At 45.1% G+C, this 10,923-nt stretch overlaps 1 pseudogene; it reads right to left on the bottom strand.

Moving 5' to 3' along the window:
- Nucleotides 1–1,613: 1,613 nt before the first annotated feature.
- LOC129860069 (39S ribosomal protein L39, mitochondrial-like) lies at nucleotides 1,614–10,069 on the bottom strand (annotated as a pseudogene).
- Nucleotides 10,070–10,923: the final 854 nt, after the last annotated feature.

Here is a 10,923-nt window from a genome sequence, read left to right as displayed (position 1 = left end):
CAGAGGTTGCTATCTGGTTTTGTGATAAAAACAAAAAGGTATGGTTGAATTTATTTTGCCACTGTTTTCTTGTTTTGGCCCTTTAGGCCCATATATCACATTCGCAAGACATATGAATTTACAGGTTAAAGAGCAAAATACGCAATTATCATAACACATAGGCTGTGAATATGGCTTCCCTAGTGATTTTACCCACGCAGTGCTACTGCCTTAGGGATCTCAGTTTTTAGCTTTGTTTGGTTGTGGAATAATCTATTGTGAATGCTTCTTTTTAATTCCTATAGCCCTATACAAAATCATATTTAGAAAACAGTCTAAGCTATATTTTACAAAATAATATAGGCCTATCCCATCGTTAGTTGATTCAAATATTGAATTGATATCGGATTACATAACCCAGGAAGAATCTATTTTTTGTGGACAAAAACATTTAGGCTACATTTTGACGCATTTCTCTGTATAATATCCATGGAATACAGTAGTATGGAATTCCAGGCACCTGTTCAAACATCTCAATTGGTGAGAGGACTGTAATTTGTCCATGGGTGTGTCTCCCATACTGTCGCTGGGTGTCGGTGTGGGGCTGGCTGTTTGAGCGGGGACGACAGCTGTGCAATGGGCAACCTCTCGATCTGCTTCACGGAACTGTGGATATTAAATGTCCCATCACCATTGTTGAGACTCTAGACACAGAGCATCATAGATCAAGATTAATTATGCAGCATCACATATGCATAAATTGTTATATTTATTTTTATACTATATCACAGTTTCAGTTTGAGGAATATACTGTAACTGTTGATATGTACTGTTTGTCTACAGTTGCTGTATATGATCACACTTTTCTTAATCCTAAACAGAACCCTATTTCCTATATAGTGCACTACTTTTGACCAGAGCCCAATGCACCCTGGCCAAAAGTAGTTCACTAAATAGGGAGCCATTTGGGACATAAACCATGTCAACTACTCTGATCCGGTAATCTGTGACAGCTCATGCCCACTTTCTCACACACACACAAACACCTGTCCCAAAGCAACAGGCACAACAGCTGCTCTGCCCCTGACGGTCGAGCAGCACACACCCGTCTTTGTGTGTTAGCAAACTGCTGACCACTCAATACACACACTTTGCACACATACCGTCAGCTGAGCAGTTAAAGGCCGCAGAAGGGTGTGTTAGTGTAAGGCTTTAACATGCTCGAGCATGGCACGGACCACAGCTTTCATTCCACACAGAAGACAGATGGCTATATCACACACTACAGGTCATCAATTCATTTGACTTGGGTTTCAAATCCCCGGCAAGCATGAAAGATTAAGGAACAGTAAACTGTGCTGTGGCAACCGAGTAGGTTCTGTCCCTGTCTCTCACTGGGCGCAAACCAGTTACGTTCTGCACAACAAGACTTTGATTCCATATCAACTATTATGTACAGATCTAGGATCAGCTTCCCCTACCCCAATCCTAACCATTAGTGGGGGAAATGCAAAACTGACCCAAGATCAGCAACTTCACTCCAGACCACATCAGCTACACTGTCATAAACCAATAACCCGCTTAATTTTCAGCAAGCATTTAGTATACAGCGGAGAGGGGATGATTTCCATACCTTACACATTTTGTACAAATTTATTTCACAAATATTACAAAGACATATATAATAACAAGGTTATAGTCATGATCATTGTTGTGCAGTAGGGGAAGGAGTCTCTTCAGGGGCAGAGGGCGGAGTCAATGTATCTGAAACGGCTTCATTGGCTGATCCTGTGGTCACCTCAACCTGTGGAGGGAAAGCCAATAGGATTAAAATCGGCAGTTCAATAATTAAGTATGAATAGATACTGATAGAGATTCTTAAAAAGGGATATTTCACCTTTTAAAGGATCACTTTACTCAAAACATATTTTAGAATTTTGTTCATTAGTCAACTGTTGATATGGACCCAAACAAGTGTGCACGTCAGCAGTAAAGATTTGAGATACTGTAGAAACCTTTCAGTAAAAATCAAAAAGAGAGATCAGGATGGGTTTTAACTCATTTTGACTTACCTAGGTGGTGTTGTTTCATCCGAACCACTCAGAATAATGTGGAGCGATGTGAAGGGGGAAGCGTAACCTGATTCTCAGAACATTTGCAATGCACCGCTAGCTGGTACGCACAATTTCCACTGGCATTGCGACATGCTCCAAAAGTGCTAGCTAGGAGATTCTGGACATTGTTGAATAACCAGCTAACAAACTTAAAAACAGTTCAGATGAAATTACAACAGCTTAGGTATGTCGCATACAAGCTACAACTTCTAAAAAGTGAACTTGGTCTTTAAATTTAAATTGTGAAGAGTAATATTTTCTTACCAGGTTCTCTGCCCTGCTCCTCAGTTTCCTCCACACAGTGTGGTGGGCCTAAGGAAAGAGAACAGGATAAATAAATGAATGACTCACTCAGTGACACTCATTCACTCAGTGACACTCATTCACTCAGTGACACTCATTCACTCAGTGACACTCATTCACTCAGTGACACTCATTCACTCAGTGATACTCAAACACATCCAAAGATGTTAATACATTGACAGAAAGATGTCCTGCAGAGTTGTGCACATATGTACCTGTAGCTGGAGGGGCAGTGAGAGCCCCTGGGCCCGGCGGTGGAGACCCCACTCGCCCTCTCTTAGAGGGTGGATGGCGGTGACCTCATACTGAGCGCACAGTCCTGTCCTTGGCCACCAAGGGGCCCCCACTCAACAGAACATGGTCCCCACACCTAAGAGACAGACAGATAGGAGGTGAGACAAGTGTGTGTGTGTGTGTGTGTGTGTCATATGTGTATGAGAACACAGTGAAGATGAGTGTGTATTCAATTAGGATGTCAATAGTGTGTGTGAGTGAGTTCTACCGCGGGACAGTTCCTGTAGCTCACCTGTAGAGCATCACTGTGCCTTTAGGACTTTGTGCTGACTTCTCCTCCACCTCACACCTGCAAACACAGACACAGCTAGAACACTGGAAGAGAGAATACGAAACAGAGTAAAATAAGTGAAAAAGAGCTATGGAGGAAAAGGGATAGAGGGGAAAATATTGCAAGAGAAGAGAGGTTTCGAAACTGGCTTTGCCAATAGGCTTTCAGGCCAGAAAAATGCTAGGTTATAACAGCACATAACAAGCTGCTACACGTTCTCAGTCCTCCGACAGAGGGTACTGATGGCCAAATTCAATACCTTTGCATTATTTCGGTTTGTCTTGTATATTTTTTCCCCACAAAATGATACAATTGAACAACAGAGGGTATAGAAATAAAGAACCTAGTGTGAGAGAAGACCTCCAGGGCCACAGGGGACGCCACTTCCAGAGGCTCCCAGGGCAGGTCCCGATGGATCAGCTGCTGAGCACCACGCGTCAGAGCGCAGGGACTCCTGGGACACACACACTCTCAGGTCATTTCACTTTGCTCAACACGCATGCACCGTGGAGTCCAAAATGATTGACACCCTTGTTCCGGAGTTCCAAATTAAGCAGCAGCAGCTGAAAAGATGAGCTCCTACAAATATTGAAATTTAAATGTTTTTTTAGAGTAAAGTACATCGAAAAAAATCAAAAGAAAACTGCAAACTGAATAGGAGACCAAACAAGCAGCAAACAAAGAAGAAAGGCTTTTGAAAAAGTAACAATTTTTTCATAAAATTATATCGTTTTCTTAGCTAGCTAAGTTGTTTACCTGTTGCTAGGCAGTTGCTAGGGACATTCCTGGAAGAAGCTAGCTAGCTAACAAGGAGTGTCTAGTTGGCAGAAGAGAAGAAGGGACAAAGTGGGACAAAATAAGGACAGAAGAAAAGGGAAAGGGGGGAAAAGGGACATTAAGGTGAAGCAGTCCTCTAAAGACACAAAAGACAATAATATAAGAAACAACACTTCTATTGCCTCTCCCTCTACGATACGCACTTCCGGGTTGGAGCGAGTAGTTGCATTCCACAAAGTCAACAACGCAGCCACTGCTAGCTAGCCTATTTCACCAGCCAGCAGTACTATATCATTTTAGTCAATAAGATTTTTTGCAACGTAAGCTTAACTTTCTGAACATTCGAGACGTGTAGTCCACTTGTCATTCCAATCTCCTTTGCATTAGCGTAGCCTCTTCTGTAGCCTGTCAACTATGTGTCTGTCTATCCCTGTTCTCTCCTCTCTGCACAGACCATACAAACGCTTCACACCGCGTGGTCGCTGCTACTCTAACCTGGTGGTCCCAGCGCGCACGCCCCACGTGGAGTTCCAGGTCTCAGGCAGCCTCTGGAACTGCCGATCTGCGGCCAACAAGGCAGAGTTCATCTCAGCCTATGCTTCCCTCCAGTCCCTCGACTTCTTGGCACTGACGGAAACATGGATTACCACTGATAACACTGTTACTCCTACTGCTCTCTCCTCGTCTGCCCTCTTGTTCTCGCACACCCCGAGAGCTTCTGGTCAGCGGGGTGGTGGCACTGGGATCCTCATCTCTCCCAAGTGGACATTCTCTCTTTCTCCCCTGACCCATCTGTCTATCGCCTCCTTTGAATTCCATGCTGTCACAGTTACCAGCCCTTTCAAGCTTAACATCCTTATCATTTATCGCCCTCCAGGTTCCCTTGGAGAGTTCATCAATGAGCTTGACGCCCTGATAAGTTCCTTTCCTGAGGATGGCTCACCTCTCACAGTTCTGGGTGACTTTAACCTCCCCATGTCTACCTTTGACTCATTCCTCTCTGCCTCCTTCTTTCCACTCCTCTCCTCTTTTGACCTCACCCTCTCACCTTCCCCCCCTACTCACAAGGCAGGCAATACGCTTGACCTCATCTTTACTAGATGCTGTTCTTCCACTAATCTCATTGCAACTCCCCTCCAAGTCTCCGACCACTACCTTGTATCCTTTTCCCTCTCGCTCTCATCCAACACTTCCCACACTGCCCCTACTCGGATGGTATCGCGCCGTGCCAACCTTCGCTCTCTCTCCCCCGCTACTCTCTCCTCTTCCATCCTATCATCTCTTCCCTCTGCTCAAACCTTCTCCAACCTATCTCCTGATTCTGCCTCCTCAACCCTCCTCTCCTCCCTTTCTGCATCCTTTGACTCTCTATGTCCCCTATCCTCCAGGCCGGCTCGGTCCTCCCCTCCTGCTCCGTGGCTCGACGACTCATTGCGAGCTCACAGAACAGGGCTCCGGGCAGCCGAGCGGAAATGAGGAAAACTCGCCTCCCTGCGGACCTGGCATCCTTTCACTCCCTCCTCTCTACATTCTCCTCTTCTGTCTCTGTCTTTGCCACCTTCTCCTCCCTCCTGAATCCTCCTCCCCCTCCTCCCCCCTCCTCCCTCTCTGCTGATGACTTCGTCAACCATTTTGAAAAGAAGGTCGACGACATCCGATCCTCGTTTGCTAAGTCAAACGACACCGCTGGTTCTGCTCACACTGCCCTACCCTGTGCTTTGACCTCTTTCTCCCCTCTCTCTCCAGATGAAATCTCGCGTCTTGTGACGGCCGGCCGCCCAACAACCTGCCCGCTTGACCCTATCCCCTCCTCTCTTCTCCAGACCATTTCCGGAGACTTTCTCCCTTACCTCATCTCGCTCATCAACTCATCCTTGACCGCTGGCTACGTCCCTTCCGTCTTCAAGAGAGCGAGAGTTGCACCCCTTCTGAAAAAACCTACACTCGATCCCTCCGATGTCAACAACTACAGACCAGTATCCCTTCTTTCTTTTCTCTCCAAAACTCTTGAACGTGCCGTCCTTGGCCAGCTCTCCTGCTATCTCTCTCAGAATGACCTTCTTGATCCAAATCAGTCAGGTTTCAAGACTAGTCAACTGAGACTGCTCTTCTCTGTGTCACGGAGGCGCTCCGCACTGCTAAAGCTAACTCTCTCTCCTCTGCTCTCATCCTTCTAGACCTATCGGCTGCCTTTGATACTGTGAACCATCAGATCCTCCTCTCCACCCTCTCCGAGCTGGGCATCTCCGGCGCGGCCCACGCTTGGATTGCGTCCTACCTGACAGGTCACTCCTACCAAGTGGCGTGGCGAGAATCTGTCTCCGCACCACGTGCTCTCACCACTGGTGTCCCCCAGGGCTCTGTTCTAGGCCCTCTCCTATTCTCGCTATACACCAAGTTACTTGGCTCTGTCATATCCTCACATGGTCTCTCCTATCATTGCTATGCAGACGACACACAATTAATCTTCTCCTTTCCCCCCTCTGATAACCAGGTGGTGAATCGCATCTCTGCATGTCTGGCAGACATATCAGTGTGGATGACGGATCACCACCTCAAGCTGAACCTCGGCAAGACGGAGCTGCTCTTCCTCCCGGGGAAGGACTGCCCGTTCCATGATCTCGCCATCACGGTTGACAACTCCATTGTGTCCTCCTCCCAGAGTGCTAAGAACCTTGGCGTGATCCTGGACAACACCCTGTCGTTCTCAACTAACATCAAGGCGGTGACCCGTTCCTGTAGGTTCATGCTCTACAACATTCGCAGAGTACGACCCTGCCTCACGCAGGAAGCGGCGCAGGTCCTAATCCAGGCACTTGTCATCTCCCGTCTGGATTACTGCAACTCGCTGTTGGCTGGGCTCCCTGCCTGTGCCATTAAACCCCTACAACTCATCCAGAACGCCGCAGCCCGTCTGGTGTTCAACTTTCCCAAGTTCTCTCACGTCACCCCGCTCCTCCGCTCTCTCCACTGGCTTCCAGTTGAAGCTCGCATCCGCTACAAGACCATGGTGCTTGCCTACGGAGCTGTGAGGGGAACGGCACCTCCGTACCTTCAGGCTCTGATCAGGCCCTACACCCAAACAAGGGCACTGCGTTCATCCACCTCTGGCCTGCTCGCCTCCCTACCTCTGAGGAAGTACAGTTCCCGCTCAGCCCAGTCAAAACTGTTCACTGCTCTGGCACCCCAATGGTGGAACAAACTCCCTCACGACGCCAGGTCAGCGGAGTCAATCACCACCTTCCGGAGACACCTGAAACCCCACCTCTTTAAGGAATACCTAGGATAGGATAAAGTAATCCTTCTAACCCCCCCCCTTAAAAGAGTTAGATGCACTATTGTAAAGTGGTTGTTCCACTGGATTTCATAAGGTGAATGCACCAATTTGTAAGTCGCTCTGGATAAGAGCATCTGCTAAATGACTTAAATGTAATGTAAATGTATAAAGATAAGCAACAATGACTGTATAAAATAAATAATTCAAATACTGAGCTATATTGTATGCAACATTTGAAATATATATTTTATACCAATACAATTTTTTCTCTCTCAAAAAAGGTAGGTGTCAAACTTATTGACACCTCTAAATATTGTTATGAATAAAGTAGTCAAAGTTACGTAATTGGTCCCAATTTCCAAGCACACAATGACTCCACAAACTTGTTGAATGCATTTGCAGTTCGTTTTGGTGTTTTGGTTGTGTTTCAGATTATATTGTGCCCAATAGAAATGAGTAGGTAAATAATTCATTTTGTCATTTTGGAGTCACTCTTTTTGTTAATGAGAATAGAATATGTTTTTAAACACTTCTACAATAATGTGATGGCTACCATGATGACGGATATTCCTGAATGAATCGTGCATAATGATGATTGAGAGGATCAAATATCATACCCCCAAGACATTCTAACGTCCTCTGTTACTGGCAATGGTGAGAGGTTAGCATGTGTTGAGCATATGATTTTATGACCCTCTAACTTTCTCACTCATCATTATTCACGATTCATTCAAGATTATCCATAATGATGGTAGCATTCAACATTAAATGTAGAAGTGTTTAGAAACATTCTATTCTTATTTATAATAAATATGACTCCAAAGTTACATAATAGATTATTTACCATTCATTTATAATGAATTTAAAAAAAATCTGAAACACAACCAAAACAAACTGCAAATGCATCCAACAAGTTCGTAGAGTCACAAGCTTGATGTAGTCATTGCTTGCTAGGAATACGTGATCAAATATTAAACTTTTGACTACTTTATTTATACAAATCTTTAGGAGGCGTCAATTATTTTAAGCCCTACCTTTTTAAGACACAAAATCTCTGGGCAATTTTATTAGTTTTTTTTTGCATACAATATAGCTCAGTATTTGAATGATTTATGTTCTATAGTCATTATTCGGGCTCCCGAGTGGCGCAGCAGTCTAAGGCACTGCATCTCAGTGCAAGACTCATCACTACAGTCCCTGGTTTGAATCCACGCTGTATCACATCCGGCCGTGATTGGAAGTCCTATAAGGCGCAGGGTTTGGCCATCGTTGTAAATAAGAATATGTTCTTAACTGAACTTCCCTTTCTTTACAAATTATTGCTCTTTATCAAGGGTGTCAATCATTTCGGACTCCCCTGTATGCACACGAACACAACAGAGAATAACAAGCGTATGCACACACCAGAGATTAACACACATATTTACACACACACCAGAATATAAACACACACTGACCTCTGAAAGGTACCAGGCGTCTAACTGAGGATCCAGCACCACATCACAACAGAATGCTCCTGAAGTTACTGCAGAGAGAGATTACATACATTATATACACTGTGTACACAAAATATTAGGAACACCCTCCTAATATTAAGTTTCACCCCCTTTTGCCCTCAGAACCGCCTCAATTCGTCCCGAAGCCACTCTTGCATTGTTTTGGCTGTGTGCTTCGGGTCACTGTCCCGTTGGAAGGTGAACCTTCACCCCAGTCTGAGGTCCTGAGATCTCTGGAGCAGGTTTTCATCAAGGATCTTTGCACTTTGCTCTGTTCATCTTTCTCTCTATCCTGACTAGTCTTCCAGTCCCTGCCGCTGACTGAAAAATATCCCCACAACATGATGCCGCCCACCACCACGCTTCACAGGAGGGATGGTGCCAGGTTTCCTCCAGATGTGACGCATTCAGTCTTGGTTTCAATTTTGGTTTAATCAGACCAGAGAATCTTGTTTATCATGGTCTGAGAGTCCTTTAGGTGCATTTTGGCAAACTCCAAGCGGGCTGTCATGTGCCTTTTACTGAGGAGTGGCTTCTGGCCACTCTAACATAAAAGGCCTGATTAGTGGAGCGCTGCAGAGATGTTTGTCATTCTGGAAGGTTCTCCCATCTCCACAGAAGCGTTACAAGCATTTCCCTACACCTGCAACAGCTAAAACATGTGTATGTGACAAAATGTGATTTGATTTTTGAACTCAGGAGTTCTGTCAGCCTCCCTGACCAAAGCCTTTCTCCCCCAATTGCTCAGTTTAGCCGGTCGGCCAGCTATAGGAAGAGTCTTGGTGGTTCCAAACTTCTTCCATTTAAGAATGATGGAGGCCACTGTGTTCTTGGGGACCTTCAATACTGCAGACATTTTTTGGTAACCTTCCCCAGATCTGTGCCTCGACACAATCCTGTCTCGGAGCTTTACGGACTATTCCGTCAACCTCATGGCTTGGTTCTTGCTCTGACATGCACCGTCAACTGTGGGACCTTAGACAGGAGCTTTTTGCTACCCTTCCCCAAATCATGTCCAATCAATTGAATTTACCACAGATGGACTCCAATCAAGTCGGAGAAACATCTGAAGTATGATCAATGGAAACAGGATGCACCTGAGCCCAATTAGGAGTCTCATAGCAAAGGGTCAGAATATTTATGTAATAAGTTATTTCAGTTTTTTCGCTTTGTCATTATGGGGTATTGTGTGTAGATTATTCTAATAAATTGTAGAATAAAGCTGTAACATAACAAAATGTGCAACTAGTCAAGGTGTCTGAATACTTTCCCGAATGCACTGTCTATTGCTGAGTAGAAACACAAGAAACACCCCAATCCCCATAGGATTCAGTTCCAATCTGTTAAACTAGATGCCAGTCATTTCTTGATGTGTTTTTATGAAAACGGTAGGGAAAACATGGGTACGAGTGTTTCCTGGCATTTACCTAGCACCTCTGGGACTGAGTAGCTCCACAGAGAAGTCCTCTTTAAAGGAATCCTGAAGGACCTGGCCCAGGAGGGCTGCACACGACCGCCAGTATGCCCAAGGAGGGAGAGGCCACACACATACAAACATAATCCATCAGCCAATCACCACAGTCACGTTAGTCTGAGACAAGTCAGTCACCACTGCCAGAAAACCACCACTTAGGGGGCAAATATGTCTGGTGTCAAAAGTTTGCCGTATAGAGTATCTATGGCCCTGTAACCTACAATAAATGTTGATCTTACCTAGATACGGTATCTCATAACATTAGAATGCAATGACATCTAAAAAAAAAAAAAAAAAAGGGTACATTATTTTGCTTACTTTAACCTAAAAAAAGTATTGAAACAAGTCAGAATATCTTAAAACAAGAACAATTATCTTGATGCATTTTCTGGGTGAGCCAAATCAAGTGACTGCATTTTCTGGGTAAGCAAAACAAGTATTATATAGATATACAGTGGGGAGAACAAGTATTTGATACACTGCCGATTTTGCAGGTTTTCCTACATTTTACATTACATTTAAGTCATTTAGCAGACGCTCTTATCCAGAGCGACATACAAATTGGTGCATTCACCTTATGACATCCAGTGGAACAGCCACTTTACAATAGTGCATCTAAATCTTTTAAGGGGGGGGGGGGGGGGCAGAAGGATTACTTTATCCTATCCTAGGTATTCCTTAAAGAGGTGGGGTTTCAGGTGTCTCCGGAAGGTGGTGATTGACTCCGCTGTCCTGGCGTCGTGAGGGAGTTTGTTCCACCATTGAGGTGCCAGAGCAGCGAACAGTTTTGACTGGGCTGAGCGGGAACTGTACTTCCTCAGTGGTAGGGAGGCGAGCAGGCCAGAGGTGGATGAACGCAGTGCCCTTGTTTGGGTGTAGGGCCTGATCAGAGCCTGAAGGTACTGAGGTGCCGTTCCCCTCACAGCTCCGTAGGCAAG

The sequence above is a fragment of the Salvelinus fontinalis genome, chromosome 7, assembly GCF_029448725.1.
Source record: "Salvelinus fontinalis isolate EN_2023a chromosome 7, ASM2944872v1, whole genome shotgun sequence".
NCBI lineage: Eukaryota > Metazoa > Chordata > Actinopteri > Salmoniformes > Salmonidae > Salvelinus > Salvelinus fontinalis.
Note: the sequence above shows the minus strand (reverse complement) of the source record. Positions and strands in the feature narration are given on the sequence as shown.